The sequence below is a fragment of the Macaca nemestrina genome, chromosome 13, assembly GCF_043159975.1.
Source record: "Macaca nemestrina isolate mMacNem1 chromosome 13, mMacNem.hap1, whole genome shotgun sequence".
Lineage (NCBI taxonomy): Eukaryota > Metazoa > Chordata > Mammalia > Primates > Cercopithecidae > Macaca > Macaca nemestrina.
The window spans coordinates 69,242,907-69,264,564 of NC_092137.1; the positions used below are offsets into that span (position 1 = coordinate 69,242,907).

The 21,658-nt window shown below is 39.6% G+C and overlaps 1 pseudogene; it reads right to left on the reverse strand.

The window, feature by feature from the left end:
* Nucleotides 1–16,532: 16,532 nt before the first annotated feature.
* LOC105465200 (large ribosomal subunit protein eL8 pseudogene) lies at nt 16,533–17,405 on the reverse strand (annotated as a pseudogene).
* Nucleotides 17,406–21,658: the final 4,253 nt, after the last annotated feature.

Sequence of the window (21,658 nt, forward strand, 5' to 3'; positions counted from 1 at the left end):
TATGGCAAATAGCTTTGGAAGATAGAGATAGTGTCTTCCTTTAGAGGAAAGAGCAAGCATGCTGTCTATTATAAAAGATTCGCGTTCCCAAAGCTCAGGGTTTCTCTCAGTAATGCAATCCACTGTGTGTGCAAGCATCAATCTGGGTCTACATCTTCACTTCTATGAGACTCATAGGCAAGGAGCACTGACACAAACATGCTCATGCTCATACTGCTTGCTGTGAAACGAGTAATAAAGTCCTTTGTCTCTGATCCAGAAGTCTCATGTCTTCTGTCATCATCCATGAAACGATAGCTTTCAAGTAGGATAAAATTTCAGACCCTTCTTCAAAGGGTCAAAAACAGCCAAGTTACTGCTGCAGAACAATGAAGTGAGTAAACTTGACCTATCATAATTATGACAGAGACATGGTAATTAAGATGATGTGATATGAGTATTAGGATATTCAAATTCATCAATGGAATAAAATGGAAAGCCTAGAAATAAATTCACACAACTATAGATGGCTGGAATAGGACATAGGTTGCACTCTAGGTTCAGTGGGTGAAACATGGGATTTTTAATCAATGGTATTAAAACAATTAGGTAGCCAAATGGAATAAAAACAAACTGAAAAATGAAATAGACCTTTACCTCACACCTTATTAAAAATTTAATCCCAAGTATATTAAATCTCTAAATATAAAAGGCAAAAAAGTAGAAGATAATATAAAATAATAACTACATGAGTATTGAGAGAAGAAAGGATTTGCTAAACTTCACATACAAAATCTTATATAATCTTATAATCTTCACATACATAATCTAAAATAAAGTATTAATAAATTTCTCTACATTAGAAATAAGAATGTCTGTTTACCCAAAGACAACAAAAATCATGTGAAAAGACAAGCCACAACCTAGTAGAGATATTTGCAACACATAAACTAGGTAAGAGATTTGTACAAAAGTGATGTTAAGAATTCCAACACATCAATGAGAAAAAGATGAGTAGAAAAATGGACATGACCATCAGTGACAGATTGGATTAAGAAAATGTGGCACATATACACCATGGAATACTATGCAGCCATCAAAAAGGATGAGTTTGTGTCCTTTGTAGGGACATGGATGCAGCTGGAAACCATCATTCTTAGCAATCTATCACAAGAACAGAAAACCAAACACCGCATGTTCTCACTCATAGGTGGGAACTGAACAATGAGATCACTTGGACTCAGGAAGGGGAACATCACACACAGGGGCCTGTCATGGGGAGGGGGGAGGGGGGAGGGATTGCATTGGGAGTTATACCTGATGTAAATGACGAGTTGATGGGTGCAGCACACCAACATGGCACAAGTATACATATGTAACAAACCTGCACGTTATGCACATGTACCCTACAACTTAAAGTATAATAATAATAATAAATAAATTTAAAAAAAAGAAAAGAAAAATGGACATGAACAGGTTTCTAACATTAGAGGAACCCTGAATGGTGAATCTGGATATGAAGAGATCTTAACTTCATTAGTAATAGGAAAAATACAAATTTAAACCATAGTGGGAAGATCATTGTATATCCATCCAAGTGGCAAATGAAAAAGTCTAATATTGGGTATCAAAGAGAATGTTCAGTAACCAGAAAATGACCAGAACAACTGTGAATTTATACAACTCTTTGTAAAACAATTCAGCATTGTCTAATGAAGTTGAAGCTGTGAATATTCCGATCTAATATTTGCACTCTTAGGTATACATCCTAGAGAAACTCTTGCAGATGGGCATCCAGAAACATGTACAAAAATGTTCATAGCAACAGAGTTTGAAACAGCAAAAAACTGGAAATAACCAAATATTTGCCAACAGTAAAACAGACAAACATATTATATTTATTTAGTAGGAATACTAAACATCAAAAAAAAAAAAGAAAACCAGATTAATCACAGCCACACACAACATGAATGACTCTCTGGAACATAATTTGGGGCCCAAAAAGCAAATTGCACTAGAAAACATATAGCATTTATATAAAGTACAAAAACATGCAAAATAGACAACATGTATATTTTAGAAATGCATGCATTTGTGGTAAGACTATGATGAAAAACAAGGGAATAATAACACGAAATTGGGTATAGATATTAACCCCTGAGACGGGGAGAAGTGTTCATGATGAGTACGTGGAAGACTTCCAAGGTGGTAGTAATGGTCTCTCTCTCTCAAACTAGACGAGGGGAGGGGTGTTCATGGGTGTGTATTGTAACATTATTCTTCACATCTTACATGTATTTTAAAGTAGTCTTTGTACTTACTCCCAATTTTAAAAAGTTGAAAGCACAAGTAAGATCATGTTATGAAGACAAAAGAGAGTAGACCTGTGCAGATGGAAAGAAACTGCTCTTTCATTCCAACATGAGGCAGAGGCCTCTCATTGCTGACTCAACTCAATGTTTGGTGGTTCCAAACATTCAGCCTTTGACCCATATTCCCAGAAGAGTGGTGTAAGTGAAAATGAGTTCATTCAGCACCAGGATGCAAGAGGACTGCAGAGAGAGCTCACTGTTCCTGGGCTGTGACAGGGCCAAGCCCTGCTCTCTGCAAGATTCTAAATCACCGCTGAGAAGCCTGCTGTGCACAGCTTTCCATTTGCAGTTTTGTTTGGCCTTGGGGATGACCTGAGTAACTGACACCAGGCCACGGTTCACCTTCTGCACTTGGCCTATTGGAATTGGGAGATGCAGAGCATACACAGAGCTGGCTGACTTGCAGGGTCATCAGAAGTTTTCCTGACTTCATGACCCCAAGAGACACCAGAGAGGAGCAGATAATATCCTATTAGAGACCTCTCAGAGAGCAACATTAACAAAAAATATTTTAGATAAGCCCTTGCCCATTATTACAGTATCTTTCTGGTCTCTGCCCAATTGTAGATACTATAATAATGGGCAAGGCAAGGGCTTATCTAAGAGTTTATCTGACATAACTGTATCATTTAAAACAAACCTCCAGCAATTGGATCCTTCCAGAACATTCACTAATACATTTTAACCTATGTCAATTTTTCTAAAGAATTTTATTTTGATAGATACATATATTCATTGAGTTTTAATTTCCCAAATATTTGAAAGTTTATAAATAATCAAGAATATCAGCACAATCAAATTAAGGCATAAGAGGCTGGCCACAGTGCTTCCCGCCTGTAATCCCAGTACTTTGGGAGGCCGGAGCAGTTGGACCACTTGAGGTTGGGAGTTCAATACCAGGCTGACCAACATGGAGAAACCCTGTCTTTACTAAAAATACAAAAATTAACTGGGTGTGATGGCGGGCACCTGTAATCCCAGCTACTCGGGAGGCTGAAGCAGGAGAATCATTTGAACCTGGAAGGCAGAGGTTGCAGTGAGTAGAGATCATACCACTGCACTCCAGCTTGGGAGACAGAGCAATATCCCATCTCAAAAAAAAAAAAAAAAGGCGCAAGAGAAAACGTGCCAGACCTTACATTTAAATAATATCTACCCACATATTCAAACTAGGCTGAATTTGTGGCTGGCTGGTCAGAGGGGAGGGTGATCTGGTGACATACAACTGGCTTCCAAAGTAAAGGTACTCTTGTGGAGATAATAATGTCTGTGAATTTGATCATGTATTTCCTTTTTATAATATGTACTGCATATTATTTCTTTCTTCCTTTCTGTCTCTCCCTACCTCCATTTCTCTCATTTTCTTTCCTTCATTTTTTTCTCTTTCTCACTGGTTTTTGGCCTAATTGCATTGGTTAAACCATTAAGTACAAAGAAAATACAAAAGTGATAGCAGATATCCTCAACTTATATTTCTATTTTTCTCATCACTATACAGAATTCCAACAGTCAGTTTGTCATAGATACATTGAAAGATTTATTTTATCTCATTTATCTAATATTTGGTAGATTACCTTAACTTGGAAAAAAAGAAAGAAATTAATAAAATAAACTTTTAAATGTTTATATTTGAATGGATTATTTTAAATGAACTAGGAGGATAGAACTTTGCTCAGATTTTTTAATGTTCTTTCTATGATTTGAGCGTTATTAAAAGGTCAGTTTCATAATGCAAGATAAAACACTTAGCTTAATCAGAAAATGGACTTCAGCTCCTAATAAATTATTTCTAAATAACTGGAGTATCCTGCCTTACAGTTGGGGTGCAAATAATAGCTCACTGGTAATACACTCGAAACTCATTTGCCAAGATTTGCCAGATTCTAGACTTTCTCCCTAGGGCTTTGCCTACCATGTCTGTACCATCATGGGAGTATATTTGTGTCTGAAGGGCCTTCCTGGTCACTCTTAGCTCTACATGAAGCCAGAACCATACATGTCTCACTGAGCCTGGAAGATTCCTCAATGGCTGCCAGAATAAGCTGAATTGCAGCTGCTGCTGTTCCCTAAACAGAAGGTCTGGTTCTGATGCTGAAACCTAGATACTTGAAAGAGAGGCCTGGATGCTTGCTCTTGTGGCCCACAATTGAATCAGAACAAAGCTGCCCCTCCTGAAACTTGTGATTGTCAGACATGAGGTTAAGGTTGAACACTGAATTGCCAAGATTTGTCTCCTGGTGCAGATTCCTGCCCGAGCTGCGATAGTTCAACCAGATGACTTCTGCAACCGAGTGTGTGTCATCTTAACACTAGGCAAGGCTTAACACAAGGCTCTGCCTAGTGTTAAGATAACCCCAAGTTGATCTGGGGTTTGCTTATCAATTCTCTCCTTTTTTTGTTTTGTTTTATAATTCATCAGCGTATGTTTTCTTTAATATTACTTACTAATTTTTAAATTCTTACTCTCCTTAAGTTTAATTTATCATTCCTTTTATATTAAACAATAAAACCATTTACCATCGTTAATTTCTTCTGTGTATAACTGACTTAGTTCCTTAATTTTCGACATATATTCTTGATATCATTATTATTTATTTTAAAAGCCAATAACTACATGTTTTATTACTTCAGGGACAAAAAATATTGTAGGACCATATTTTGAATTGTTATGTCATTTGTTCTTTTATTGTTAATTTATAGTTTTATTTCATTATAGTTAATGAATATGGCATGTGAATCTCCAACTGGAATTTATAGAGCTTTTCTCAAGTCTAGATCAATTTTTGAAAACATTCCAGGGATATTTGAAAAGAAGATGTGTCAGTTCCAAGATTCAAAGTAGAAGGTAAAATTACAGAAGGTGGAGTTTAATTCTCTTCCTTTGAGCATAGGTTGGACTCAGTGACACGCTTCTAGCATACAGAACATAGAAAGGAAAAAATAGTGACTTTACAATGGAGAAATCTGGCTGACACCACCTTCACCAAGTGATCAAGGTGAACATCATCAACATTCAACAGGTTGATATCTTGTGCCCTCTCATATGATGTGCTCTTCACCTTGCTCATATTCTTCTCCCAAATCCATAACCCCGGTATAATCATGGGAAAACTTCAGACACATCCAAACCAAGGGACGTTTTACAAAAGATCTGATGGAAGTCTTCAAAGGTGTCAAGGTTATTGTATTTGTTTCTCAGGGCTGCCGTGCCAAATTACTACAAACTCAGTGGCTTAAGATAACAGAAATTTATTTTCTCCTAGTTCTGGAAGCCAGAAATTTGAAGTTGAGGTGTCAGCAGGGCTATGTGAGGAGAGTTCCTCCTTGCTTCTTCAGCCTCTGGTGGTATCTGGTGTTTCAAAATTATAAGTTTTTAAAGTGACTAGATTGAACTACTTTATTCAAAGATAAAGATTGAGATTTTGTTTAAAAGTCTAGATATTACAAAAGACAAAACTAAAGAAACATTGATAATGTGAAAAAAAGAAATTGGAAGGAATGTATAGATACACTTCAAATAAATAACAAAATCAGGGATGGTAATATTGTCAAAAAGAACAATTTGTGGCAAGATTAGTGAATAAAATAATAGAAGGTCCTTTATGATAACAAAACATTCAATCTACATTGAAGTCATGAAGTTTAGAAACAAAATTACATAGATTGAAGATGCATAACACCAAAAAAACTATTGTAAATGCTAAAAAAAACTAGCAAAGCTACAAAATGGGAAGATGTTTCTATCAGTTTCTGACAGTTCAAATCACGAAAATAAAATATGAAAAACTTCAATACTTAGATGTTTGCACCAGGAAGTGGAATCACCATGGAATGCAGACTCATATACATATCTGCTGGCAATAGCTTAAGTGTCACAAGCTGTGTTGCACTGACGACATGATTTTTCTGAAATGGCAAACAATTCCTGACAGTGTTCTAAACAAAGGAAATACAGCCTTCCCTAAATGTACATGCATTCCTGAAAATTTTGGTGCCTACTAAAAAGTGACAAAGTCAATTTCTTTATGTTTGAAGCAAGTTCATATCTCATCTCAGAAAATTACAAACAATCAGATGGAACACAGGACAAATTTTCATGGCATGCAGCTGTAGACACCATCGAACCAAGTTAGCAGAACATCCCTTCAAACAACTTGGGTATGTAATGTGTCCCCTGCCTTCATTCATTTCGACAACTAAAATCTCTGTGAAATCTTCTGAATTTTTTGCTTTGCTTGATAAGTATTATGTGTGAGTGATATGCAGAAAGCCCCAAAACAGAGGCCCTTAGCATAGCAGGCATGTCCCTGCTGGGCACAACTTTGGTACTGCCTACAGTTAACTTGGTCTTCTAATAGGATTCGCTAGTTAGGGGACCATTAAAGCAGCTGACACCCTTGCTATCTTCCCTACATCAGCATGCTTCTCTTGCTTGGAACAAGTGTCAAAGCCCATCACACCCTGCATGCCTATTACTCTTGAAAATCCAGATGTCGTGGGCAGAGTCAGACCTTGCCCAGGGGCAACTGCCTTCAATTCTGTCTTCTCCTTTTATGAACACAGCAGTATTTGTGTCAAGGTAGAGGTCTGGCCAGAGGCACCCTCAGTGTTGGAAACATTCCCACTGAGCCAAATGTTTTCTTTACCAGGTTGTTGGTGGTGCTGCTGAAGTTAGGCTTGGGCAATGGCCCCTTTCTTGCGTACCATGGCAATTCTCATCATAACCTTGTTGCTGAAATGTCTTGCAAGTTACCGGAGTGAAATGGAAACTGGGGCTGTTGCTTCAGTCACCTGCTCTCCTGCTGGCATGGACCATGAATCATTTGCAGATTAGAGGTTTGACTGCATCTAGATCCTCCTTGTCCTGCTTTCACATCCAGCCCCCTTGGGGCTTAGCTGTAAGTCCCATTAATGTACTGTTCGAGTACTGTTTTCGTTTGTTTGTTTGTTTTTTAATCATGAGCTCATTGGTACTTCCCTCAGACCTGTCCTTCATTATATTATACGTAACAAAAACTTTTCAGATTTTGGCTTTTCAATAGCATCCTTCATCTATTCTACTGCTAGGACAAATTTTTACTCTATTTTTGTATTATTTGTTCAGTTCAAAGGGAATATAGAAGAGAGGAGAGTTAATATATAGGCTTAAAATGCTGCTTTGGCCACAGGCTGGAAAGGGAGATGAGTCAATGGCAGACCCCACCCATGGCCTTGTCAAGAGGCTTTGAGGGTCTGGCCGGTGACCAGTGGGACTGGTACGTGTGATAGGGCTGTGGTGACCCTGAAGCTGAGGAATGGGAGGGGCAATTGTTGAGCTGCTGATGTCTCTGTCTTTGGTCTGGCTTGGCTGCGGTGAACAATGGCCATGTTTAGCAGTGACCTGGACAGACTGCAGCCAGATTCTAACAGAGGCAGGCCCCACATGCATTTTTTATTAAAAAGGCAAAAAAAAAAAAAAATTAAATCTCATCTATCTAGGTCTTAGATATGAATTAATAATTTATTTTCCAGAAATATACAGATTTGCTCATCTACCACCTGTTGGATGAAGGTGTGCGTTTCTCCACCATGGGGGTGTCATCTGCCTCTCACGGCAAGAAGTGGCGAGGGCAGATGCCATGATGCCATACAGAGACTGAGCCTTAGCAAGTCAAAGGGACTCTCTCAGAACCACCCAGGCCAAACCAGGACCAGGCCCCAGGTTTGGCTCTCTCTCTCTCTGACTCCAGTATTTTCCTCTCAGACATTTACTCGAATATCATTCAGTGGGAAAGCAAACACGGCTTATGAAAAAAAGAGCTTTAATCTGCATCAATAACAAAAGCTAAGTCTTAGATGAATGCTAAATCCTTTGTTCTCATTGTCAAGAGTACCAAGCGCCAGAGCTTTGGGGAGCACACATGCGTGCCTGCCCGTGCATACACACACACACACACACACACACACACACACACACACACACACACACACGAGAGCTAATCTCAGTGAGACCAACGCCCTCCCAGGCCTTTTGAGTTCTTTAGCTAATCGCACAAGGCGGTCAAATCAACAATGCTCTCTTTCATGCTTGAGCAATGGAGATGGATCCTCCCTACTCAGCTTTTCATCTCTTCAGTGGAAATTATTCAAGAAACAGTGAAACACAGTGCAGCAACCTCCTTCCCAACCCACACACCCCCCAAGATCAAAACTGTCAGCAATCTGTAAGACTTCCTAGGTGTTTGGCCACACCTGCCTATGATACCCGTGTGGCAGACAGTGTGGGGTGGTGGATTAGCCAGAGCTGGATTCAAAAACTGGTTCCTAGCTAAGTTAATTAACTGCTCAGGGCCTCAGGGGGGAAATGGAGTTAATAATGCCTACTATTGTCAACTATTACAACCAACTACAAAATCTTAGTAGTATTCAATAACAAGCATTTTGCACCCATCAATGGTCAGCTAGCTGGAAACTAGCTGACTGAGGCTGGACTTGGCTGAGCATCTCTGCTTCAATCTCTAAGTCCATCTGGCTCCAGTGTGCCCCACGTCCCTCATTCTGGGCTCCAGGTGGAAGGGGCAGCACCTCCAGGGAGAAGCCCTTCTCGTGGAGCATGATCTACCACATAAATCCCTGTTTGCATCACATTTACTTTTATCCCACGGGCCAAAATAAGTTTTATGATCAAGCCAAAAGTCAAGGTGCAGGGAAATAACCCCTTTGTGTACTTCTCATGTGAAAGGCACTCAACAGTTAGATGGCAAAAGGGGGTGGTGAAGAATTAGAGCTGAAAATCCAATCTGCTCTACTACCGCATAGGGTTGTTGAAAAGATAAAATGCAATGATGTGTGATACATATTAAGCATTTAATAACCATTTGTGTCATTTCATTACACACACTCCAGACCCATTGCTATAGTGCCCTGGCTGAATTCTTTTCAGGCTGTGGGAGGCAGTCAAATATGGCTTCCATCAATTTCTTCCCTTACTTTATTGTCATGCTTTTCCATGAATCAAAAAGTAGAGTATAATTCTCTTCCTTCAAATCCAAGCTAAACTTTGTGACTTCCCTTGGCCAAGATAGAGAAGCAGAAGTGACAGTCTGAGACTCCTAAGGTTAACACATAAGAAGACTTGTCACCTCCGCCTGAGTCATTGGAATGCCCACTTTAGCACCACTCCCTCTGAAGCCCAAAGGCCAAACTGGAAGAAGCCCAAGCCACATGGGGAGGCCACATGTACGTGTCAAAATTTACAACCCCAGCTGAGCTTCCAGCCAACAGCCAGCATCAGCTGTTAGCTATACCAGTGGGCCACTTGAACTTCCAGCCCAGTTGATCCTTCAGATGACCAGAGTCCAGCTGATATCTTGCTGCAGTCATATGGGAGACCCCAAATGAGAGCTTCCCAGCTAAGCCCCAGTCAGCCCTCAGAACCATGGGAAGTAATAAATCATTGTTTTAAGAAATCACGTTTTAGGGTGGTTTATTTTGCAGCAGTAGGGAGGCAGAAGGCTGGCCAATGCTAATATTTCCACTGGTCACCAAAGCCATGCAGAACCCTGGAGGCTAGAGAATCTTCTCATCCCCAGACTCACCAGAGTTCCCTCTTGGTGTTGGTCCTGTCTCCCCTTTCCAGGGCTGCTTTTAGCATTAGCTCAGCTCCCTCTCCAATCCCTTTCACTTCAAAGTGGGGAAGGCGTCCATGGTGTGGGAGGTAAACAGAATTAGTTTGGCAGCAACTCACTGAGAGTGGACACATGCAAGTTCAAGCCTTTCCAGGGGCTGAAAGGGGGTGGCTGTTCAGAGTTCTGATGCATGTACGTTTCCCTAACACTCCTCATTCATGGGGACTCAGAATGATTCAGACTTAAGGTGAATTGAATTGACTCTTAGACTTGACTAGTAGATGATCTTTGCATTTGAGCCTAAATGTACTTGATGCCATATTCAAGAGGCATCTGATAATCTGATTCACCAGAATTCTGCACTGACTTCTCCTATTTCACAAGCTCTGGGGAAGACAAGCATATAGGCAGGCACATGAAGCTCTACAGCGTGCCTGAGAGCCACTGAAAAGTCCCTGGCAGATCTCATGGGGCTCAGCTCCCCATGAGACTCCCACCCATCAGAGCATAGGGATGTCCACAGGAGCCCAACAACGTTCTTGGAAACCAAACGCAATTACAACAGTTTTATTCAAGTGACTTCTTCCTGTTTACTTGCTTTATACATTTGCTCTGCAAAAATAATTTTACAGTAAATAAAGCAACAACCCCTTGTTTGAATTCAAGGACTTTCATCCCTTTTGTAAGTCAAAGGAAGAATCCCTGTCATCCACTTACCGAAACATGAGGATTAAACAGTCATTTAAAGGATTCAAAGGAACTAGACAAATTGCAAGTTGGTGACACAAAAATCAACATCCTGCAGTAGAATAAAGAAATAACAAAGCCAAGCACTGTGTTATGAATGGGATTCAGAAAATCTAGTTCCTAGAAATTTCAGTCATGGAAACAATTGCAAAAAAAAAAAAAAACAAAGGATTATCAGATTCAAACCTAAACTTTCAAAACTTGTTCAACTCCTCACCTTCCCACTTACAGACTTATCGGCAAGCTTTCCTTTGTCTCAACGGGTGACATGGACAAAGGAGCATCCCAGCTCTATCCTTTACAGCCACATGGATTTTTAACAAAGATATTTGACAACTGTCAGATTTTCATTCACAGAATGAGGAGCATAATATCAGAATCACAGTTGTGAGTCTTAATGGAACTATGGCATTCATGTAAGCCTTTAACAGAGTTCCGGTCATACAATAATTCATTTCTTTGGTCATTGCTAACCCCTGAATCCAACTCTCTCTAGCTCTCTTTCTCTCTCTTTCTGTCTCTCTTATTGCCAGCCTCTACATTTCCTTAGCTTCCTTTTCAGACAAGGATATCTACTTAACTCCCAACTTAAAAAAAATCACACAAACAAGCAAACACAAAAGCTCCTTCAACCTTGTATTTCTTTCCTTACTGCCAACTCTAACCCAGCTATTGCCCATTTTATAGCTTCACAGTTAACTTTTTACACTCACTGTATCTACTGCCTCCCCTTCAATTTACTGTTTGTTTTTGACACTGTGTGATTTGTAACATTTACTTTTGAGCTCTTATCCATATGAACATTTTTCATAGTTGCCAACAGAAGCTCCATATATTGTACATTTATTTTTTGTGAGAATGCACAATGATATCACTTTCTCATGTTTTACAGGCTTCATGTGCTTTATTTGTGACGGCTACATAGACTTTGTTACCGATCCAAAACTTATTAAATCATTCTCATAACGATGAGTATTATTTTACATTTTAATTATAACTGTTAAGTGGTGTATGTGCGTGTGTGGTGTGGTGTTTATAAAACAAAGAACACACAGAGCAATTTCTAAACATTGAGGCAATGTATTATATGTATATATCATTTTTACTGTGTATGTATGCATGATTTATGTATATATATGATTTTTAGTGTTGCTTTCAATGTTTATAAATTACTCTGTGTAGTTTTTTTTCAACTTTTTCAATTTTGTCAACATTATTTTATAAACGTCTTCATGTATTGATACCTAGTTCATGTCATTGTCACTTTTAATGGCTTAACATTTCATTGTGCTAATAGCGCATTAGGATGAAGCAAACTTAGCAGGATTCCTTAGCAGAACCATTAGAAAAATCTAAAGCATCTCTTTTTTTAAAATACTGTAAATTTTTGGCCGAGTACAGCGGCTCATGCCTGTAATCCCAGCACTTTGGGAGGCCAAGGCAGGAGGATCACTTGAGGCCAGGAGTTAGAGACCAGCCTGGCTAACATGGTGAAATTCCACATCTACTAAAAAATACACACACACACAAACAACCGAGTATGGTGGCAGGTACCTGTAATCCCAGCTACTCAGGAGACTGAGGCAGGAGAATCGCTTCAACCCAGGGGGCAGAGGCTGCAGTGAACCGAGATTGCACCACTGCAATCCAGCCTGTGTGACAGGGTGAGACTCTGTCTCAAAAATAAATAAATAAATAAATAAAAATAATGAAATAAAATGCTGTAAATTTTTACTCCAAATAATAAATGTGCATAGTTTAAAAGTCAAATTGTCTTTAAGGCACATAACAAAATGCTCTCATTTTCTATCTCACCATTCTCCCTGTCCCTAGACCTTTTCAACTATTTCAACTAAATCTTGTCATTTCTACATTGCCATGTTTCTCAATGATATGCATACACTGATATATTTTGATTCATCAATCTCAGACATTATCTATTGACTTTCTATTTTAGAAGTGAGGCTTAGCTCTCCAATGTCAATCACATCGAGGTAGCTATTATTAATAATTTCTCTTTTCCCTCTTGGTAGTATCCTTTTAAGAACCTTCTTTCTCCTTCTCTCTGGAATGGCTGTTCTCCAGGCCATCTGCACAGCCATCCCCCTAGGGTGGCCCTTTACTGTCATCCTAAGAATTCCCTTTGCCTTTCTCCTGGGTTGGTGTATTAGGCAGGGTTCTCCAGAGAAATAGAACCAATAGGATATGTGTGTTTGGAGACTGAGAGAGAAAGAGAGAGAGAGAGAGAGAGAGAGAGAGAGGTGGGGAAGGGAAAGAGGAAGAAAGATACTTATTGTAAGGAATTGACTCATGCAATTGTGGGGACTGGAAAGTCAAAAATCTGTAGAGCAGGCTAGAGACCAAGGGAAGAGTTGAATTCTTACATTCTCAAGTCCCAAGGTGCACTGGAGGCAGAATTCCTTCTTCTCCACAGGAGAAGGCCTTTTCTGTCAAGTCCTTAAACTGATTAGATGAAGCGCACCACAAAGGACAGGTAATCTGCTTTACTCAAAGTCCACTGATTTAAATATTAACACCATCTAAAAAACACTTTCACAGCAAAATGAAAACTGGTATTTGACCAAACAACTGGCCACCATAGCTTAGCCAAGTTGACACACAAAGTTAGCTATCACAGGTGGGTTCCCTGTTTTCTTGGTATCAAGTCTTCCTTTCTTGCTTTCCTCTTTCATTTTGGTGCATCTCGTCCAGCACCATCTTGAGAACATATGCATGGCAGGTAAATTTCTTGAGATCTCACATATTGGAACATGTCTTATTCTACCTCAACATTTCATTGACAGTTTGACTATGCATGGAAATCGGGGTTGTAAATAATTTTTCTCTATTATCTGCTGGCTTCAAATGTTGCTGTTGAGGAACCCAAGGTCATTTTAATTCCTGATTCTCCTTACATGACCTGATTTTTCCCTCTAGAATCTTACAAAGCCTTCTCTCTGTCCCAAATATTCTGAAATGTAATAATCAGCTTGGAGTAGGTCTATTTTTAGCTTTATTCAGGGAACTCAGAACATTTTTTCAAACTAGACACTCATGTCCTTCGTTCTAAGAAATTTTCTCCATGATTTTTTTTCTTTTTTAAATCAACTTCTATTTTAAGTTCCAGGGTACATATGCAGGATTTCCAGATTTGTTACAGAGGTGAATGTGTGCCAGGGTGGTTTGCTGCACAGATCAACTCATTACCTAGGAATTAAGCCCAGCATTTATTAGCTTTTCTTCCTGATGCTCTCCTTCCCCTCAAACCCCTGATAGTCCCCAGAGTGTGTTGTTCCCCACCTCCCCATGTGTCCATGTGTTCTCATTGTTCAACTCCCACTTATAAGTAAGAACATGCAGTGTTTGGTTTTCTATTCCCATGCTAGTTTGCTGAGGACAACAGCTTCTAGTTCCATCTATGTCCCTGCAAAGGACATGATCTCATTCCTTTTTATGGCTGCATAGTATTCCGTGGTATATATGTACCACATTTTCTTTATCCAGTCTATCATTGACGGGTTTTGGGGTTGGTTCCATGTCTTTGCTATTGAAAATAGTGCTGTAGTTAACATATGCATGCATATATCTTTATAATAGAACAATTTCTATTCCTTGGGTATATATCCAGTAATCGGATTGCTGGGTCAAATGGTATTTCTGCTTCTAGATCTTTGAGGAATCACCACATTATTTTCCACAATGGTTGAAATAATTTATATTCTCACTAACAGTGTAAAAGCATTCCTTTGTCTCTGCAACCTTGCCAGTATCTGTTGTTTCTTGACTTTTTAACAATTGCCATTCTGACTGGCGTAAGACAGTATCTCATTGTGGTTTTGATATGCATTTCTCTAATAATCAGTGATGAGCTTTTTTTCATATTTGTTGGCTGCATCACTGTCTTCTTTTGAGAAGTGTCTGTTCATGTCCTTTGCCCACTTTTTGATTGGGTTGTTTTTTCCTTGTAAATTTGTTTAAGTTCCTTGCAGGCTCTGGATATTAGACCTGTGTCAGACTGATAGATTGCAAAAATTTTCTCTTATTCTGCAGGTTGTCTGTACACTCTAATGATAGTTTCTTTTGCTACACAGAAGCTCTTTAGTTTAATTAGATCCCATTGGTTAACTTTTGCTTCTGTTGCAATTGCTTTTGTTGTTTTCGTCATAAAATCTTTGCCCGTGCCTATGTCCTGAATGGTATTGCCTAGATTTTTTCCCATGGTTTTTATAGTTTTGGTTGTCACATTTAAGTCTTTAATCCATCTTGAGTCAATTTTTGTATAAAGTTTAAGGAAGTGATCCAGTTTCAATTTTCTGTATATGACTAGCCAGTTCTCCCAGCACCATTTATTAAATATGAAATTTGTTGTCCATTATTTGTTGTTGTCAGGTTTGTCAAAGATCACGTGATTGTGCAGTCTCATTTCTGAGCTCCCTATTCTGTTCCATTGGTCTATGTGTCTGTTTTTATGCCAGTACCATGGTGTTTGGTTATGGTAGCCTTGTTGTATAGTTTAAAGTCAGGTAGCGTGATGCCTCCAGCTTTATTCTTTTTGCTTAGGATTATTTTGGCTATACAGGCTATTTTTTGGTTCCATATGAATTTTAAAATACTTTTTTCTAATTCTGTGAAGAATGTCAATGGTAGTTTAATGGGAATTGCATTGAATCTATAAATTGCTTTGTGCAATATGGCCATTTTTACGATATTGACTCTATCCATGAGCACGGAATGTCTTTCCATTTGTATGCTCCCTGATTTCCTTGAGAAGTGGTTTGTAGTCCTCTTTGAAGAGGTGCTTCACCTTCCTTGTTAGCTGTATTCCTAGGTATTTTATTCTCTTTGTAGCATTTGTGAATGAAAGTTCATTCATGATTGGGTTGTCTGCATGCCTATTATTGGTGTATAGAAATGCTAGCAAATTTTGCACATTGACTTTGTATCCTGAGACTTTGATGAAGTTGTTTATCAGCTTAAGAAGCTTTTGGGCTGAAACAATGGGGTTTTCTAGATATAGGATCATGTCATTGGCACTCCCTCTCTTCCTATGTGAACACGCTTTATTTCTTTCTTTTGCCTGATCTCCCTGGCCAAAAACTTCCAACTTTTATTTTAGGTTCAGGGGTACACGTGCAGGTTTGTTACATGGGTAAATTGCATGTCTTGGGGGTTTGGTGTGCAGATTATTTTGCCACCAGATAATGAGCATAGTACCTAATAGGTGGTTTTTTGACCCTCACCCTCTTCCCCTGCTCCACCCTTCATTAGGCTCCAATGTCTACTGTTTCCTTCTTTGTGTCCATGTGTACTCAATATTTAGCTCCTGTTTATAGGTGAGAACATGCAGTATTTGGTTTTCTGTTTCTGCATTAATTCACTTAGGATAATGGCCTCTAGCTCCATTCAGATTGCTGCAAAGGACATGATCTCATTCTTTTTATGGCTGTGTAGTATTCCATGGTGTATATCTGTGCCACATTTTTTCCCTTTATTTTCCCTGTTCTCCCATTCTATGATTATATTATTCAGATGTTGGACCTCCTGCACTTGTGCATTATTTACATTTTTTCTTCTCTTTTTCATTGCATTGTCTTTTTTGCTCTACTTCCTAAAAAAAAGTCTTCAAGCTTATTTTTCTAATATTCTGTTGTGTTTTTAAAATTATACTATTGTGTCATAATTTCTCAAAGTTCTTTTTTTTATCTGAATGCTCCTTTTTCTAGCATTGTCTTTTTATTTTATGGATGTAATATCTTCTCTCAACACTCTGAAAATAGCAATTTAGGGAAGAAGCTCTCCTTTCTTTTTTTTTTTTGAAGGAAAATTTGTATTTTAATTATTTTTATGTACAGAAAACTCAACAGTGTACATTTAACCCAGCTTAGTGGCAAGTTCTTTAGCCTTTGCCTTTTCGAGCTTGGCGATACGAGCCACAGACTTGGGACCCAGGACATTGCTGCCCCAGTGACGGCAGATCTCATCATATCTGTTGTTGTAATTGGTCCTGATAGCTTCCACCAGCTTAGCCAAAGCGCCTTTGTCTTCCGAGTTCACCTGTGTGAAGGCGACAGTGGTGCAGGTCTTCCTGTGGACTAGACGGCCCAGTCTGGCCTTCCCCTTGATAATGCAGTAAGGGACCCCCATTTTACGACACAGGGCAGGCAAGAAGACAACCAGCTCGATGGGATCCACGTCATGTGCAATCACCACCAGCTGAGCCTTCTTGTTCTCCACCAAGGTGGTGACGGTGTTAACTCCTGCTCGAAGGACAGGTGGTCTTTTAGTGGGGACATCCCCTTTGCCAGCAGCTTTCTTCTCGGCCCGGGCCAACAGCCTCTGCTTCTTCTCTTGTTTTGTCTCTGGTCTGTACTTGTGGGCCAGCTTAAGCAGCCGAGTAGCTGTTTGGTGGTCCAGGGCCTGGGTGAACTGGTTAATAGCAGGAGGCACTTTCAGCCGCTTATAGAGGATGGCTCTCTGCCGCTGCAACCTGATATAGCAAGGCCATTTCACAAAGCGGGTGAGGTCTCTTTTGGGCTGGATGTCCTGTCCAATGCCAAAATTCTTAGGTCTTTTCTCAAACAGGGGATTCACCACTTTCTTGGCCTCCTGCTTTTTCACGACAGCAGGGGCCGGAGCCACCTTCTTTCCCTTGGCCTTCTTTCCTTTTGGCATCTTGGGCGGCGGGAGGAGAGAGAAAGAAAAAGGAATTGTCAGAAGCTCTCCTTTCAACATAGTCTCTGTTACCTCTAAGTGCTTTTCTTCTGTGTGTATGTGTATGTTTGTCTCAATCTTTTATAACACAGTCTATATTAGTCCATTCTCACACTACTATAAAGACATACCTGAGACTGGGTAATTTATAAAGAAAAGAGGTTTTCTGTGGCATACTGGCTTCTGCTTCTGGGGAGGCCTCAGGAAACTTACAATCATGGCGGAAGGCAAAAGGGAAGCAGACACATCTTACATGGTAGGAGCGGGAGGAAGAGGGAGAAAAGGGAAGTGCTACACACTTTTAAATAACCAGATCTCATAAGAACTCACTCACTATCACAAGAACAGCAAGGGTGAAGTAACGCAATCATCTCCCACCAGTCCCCTCCTCCCACACTGGGGATTAAAATTGGACGTGAGATTTGGGTGGGGACACAGAGGCAAACCGTTACACATCCTTTCTGTGAATGTGTGGTCATTATGGTTCATCTGTTCATGTCTAAGTGTGGTGACTGATCAGAAGCTCAAAGTCTGTGAGTGGAGCTTGTCTTCTTTAGGCTTCTTTGCAGAGTGACTGGGCCCGGTCAGTCATTGAAAAAGCCCTGATGTTAGTATTTTTAGAGTTTTTTTCTTGGGATGACAAATTCCCAATAGAAAACATTTCAATCTCCTGCCTGGTGCCACTGCAGTCCAGCCTGGGCAACAGAGTGAGACTCCATTCAAAATATATGTATATATATATTTCCTAACTGGAAGGTAATGATCTGGCTCCCAGCACTCATGGAGATCAGTGAGGGAATAGAGCTGAAGGTCTGAGCCTTAAGCATGCAGTGCATTCAGTACTCCTCTACTCCCACAACTCCCCTATTTTCAGTACAGAACCGATGGCCTCAGCTATGCCTGGCGTCCCCCAGTCCAAACCCTGTTTTATTTTTATCAGAGAATGACATTCCAATCTTCTGCTAAAGTTGAGGAAGACTTTCTACCCAGAGAGCATCTGGGAATCTAGTTGCTTTTTAAAGAGCTTTCAATCACCTTCTTTATTTAAGCCCCATGCTGTATCCCTCAGTACCAGTGATTCTGCAATACAGATAAGGAGGGTTCATCACTTTTCCCATTGTCAGGTTAGATGCAACTTTCCAGCTGTTAGATTTATATTGACATTGTTCCCTCTTCCTCTTTTTCCCATCCTTTTGGGACTCATTATTGTTGTTGTTGTTGATGATTATGATGACGTTTACTTCCCATGCTTTGGTTTTAGTGATATTTTGAGAAAGAGCAGACTTAGATGGGTGTGTTCCATCTACCATCTTCATCTCAATGCTTCATACACTTTTCTGTTCACTAAAATATAAATTCTTCTCCCAAATTTCCCCAAAGTTTCTTGCATAAAGATCACTAAAGAACTCCTAGCTGCCAAATCTAATGAACAGCTTTAAGTTCTTATCTTCTTGACCTTCCTACCCCAATTGATATTCATGACTATTCTCTTCTAGAAATGCCTGTTTCCCTTCTTGTTTCCCCTTTCTAAGTCAAGCTCTGTAAAGATGTTGGTGCTCCCCTGGGCTCCATCCTTGCCCTCAGTTCTTATTACTTTCTTCACTTAGCCCAAGGTGGTATTTAAGCACACTCATAGCTTCAACTCGTACATTCATGACTTCCAAAGCTCTTCAGCCTACGCACTGTTCCTGAGTATAAAATTCATTTAAGCGTCTTCAGGATTATAATTTTGCAATTAAATATGAAGCAGCAAAATCAGTGCAGAGTGAATGACAATACACTGAAAATTTTGAAAAGAAGATATAAAGAAACATCTCAGAGAGGGAGAAAGTAATTCAACTGAAGATGCACAGTAGGATTGCAGCTTGTAAATCTAAACTCCAGCCGCAATGAAGACTAGAGAGTATAGTTGTTTTGTTTCTTAGGAGAACATGATTTATGGGTAACTGTCAAAATGTGGAAAAAACATTCCAAATACATCTACTACATATGCATAGGGTATTGCTATTTATAGGATTTGGATTTTTTCCCTGTTTTTCTCTTTCCCACAGTTCCTGAATTGACTACATGATTAAACACTGTGCTTTAAGCTGACACCATTACCTACTAAGGTTGTAATAACCTACTGCCATACTTCTGTTTTATAATTTTCTGTTCAGACAGCAAATTAAAAACCCTTCTTCTCTACCACCTGAGGTTTTTGCCTCTGCCTCTGAGCAAATTTGATTTCTAGAGGACAGTATTCTAGGGCTGGACCTTTACTTCCTCCTTATTGGCCCTTGGATTGTAATAATTTCATGGAGTTTTTCCCTCTATTTCAAGCCAAGATAGTAATTTCCCTATACCATAAAGGCCCTTGGTGTTCTTTATCTGTTAATCAATTGACCTCACTATTTCTTTGGGTTAAGCTCACAATTTAAGTACCTACATTTATGACTACAATTAAGATTGCATAGCAGGTGAGTCTTCAACACTTGATGAAAAATATAATGAAGAGGAAAACAAGACCTGGGACAGCAACACCATTCATGCCTTCAGCTCTCTCTATTTTGAGAAGAGTCTGCCCTAGCTTCATGAATCAATCCCTATCTCAGGGACACAGAAACTCTCTTATAAGAATGGCATATGATCTCCCCACTGCTACTTTGGCCACAGAAAGAACAAATGCTTTTACATATGAGGCTCCAGGATAGGCCTACTTTTTAGACCCCCATCTTGGACATATTCATTTCAGCCTGAAAACCTGTGCCAGAAATGTAACCCAGGTCTGAGTGCTCCCAAGCACTTCCCTAAGGTGTCAATGCTCAGGGGCAAACCCATCAGGTAAATGCATACCTTGTCACTAGCTACAATTCTGCCCCAAGCCCTTCTGTGCCCTGGTAAGCCATGATGGATTATAAAAAAGAGCAAGCACCCTAGAGATCCCTTTCACTCAGACTGGAAGTGGCTTAATTAGCCCAGATCTTGGTCTCATTGCCACAGGTGCCTCCCTGATCACTTTTGAATATTCTTAGTGAAGTAATGTCTCATTAGTAGTAGGAAGAGACATTTGTCATGTTTTAATTCATTCATCTTCTGGCACGATTCGCCCTCACGAGTTGTGATCCAACAGTGCCTCACTAAGGAGTCCACAATGTCAGAACTGCTTCTTGGGATTGGCATAGTGCAGTGATTGGAACATATTGAGCTTCCTCTAAAAGACAGACTAACCACATTATTGTACCAACACCTGTTTTATGTGTTTTGTCTCCTAACTAAACTCTGTTAAGGTCCAGGTTGTATTTATTTTTGTATCTTCAGTGTAAACACAAGGTTTGCCATATAATAATAGATATCCAAAAACTATTTTTAAATGAATGAATGAGTTAATGAGAAGGAATAATAATGGCTCTTTCCTATGGATCCCTAGATCTCAACACCCAATATCAGAAAGAAGCATCATGGGTTATTACAGTGTACTCAAGACATTCCACTAAAGCTTAGCTATCCAGCATTTTTGGCTAGCAGAAACAGCAGGGCTGCCAATAGATAATTGATATCCCCAAAGCATGTTTTCTATTTGTTTTCTGCATGCATCCTAGGAAACCAACATCTCCCAGTAGTTCCTGGAGATGAGCTAGAATATTTATCTTTGCGTTTCTCAAAGTTGATAATGTGAATGTCCACAGGAGAGAAATAGCTTTGGTTCACTGGTGAGCCGCTCTGAATGTGGCTCTTCTAAAATTTTTTTGCATATCAAGGAGAAATTCACAAGCAATTTCCCAGAACCCTCCAATAACAATAAAAGCCAGCATTGACTGCATACTTCCTGAGGGCCACACATAACATACATTATCTCATGGAAACTGCATAACAACTCAATGAGGTACATAATATTATTATCCCCATCTTGCAGAAAGGAAGTTGTGGTGTGGACAGGTCAAGTACCTTGCACAGTCACCCAGTTAAAACTGGTGGACTTGTGCTTTGCTCCAAATAGCCTCTCATGAGGTTACAGTATTAGTCAGTGTGTTGTCCTGCCTAGGCCTCAAACAGTATATGGGAATTATCGTTCATTCTACCTATTTCAAAAGATCACATCAGGAGGAAGAGGGTCTGAAGCAAGAAGGAAACAAAGTGGGTCACTTTAAGACTATTTAAAAGTATATGTGTTCCTCAAACCCCACACTCATTATTGATATTCTTCAGATGAAGGTACCTTGATAAACCTCCATTGGTTATTTCGGAGTGAGCAAATCTCTT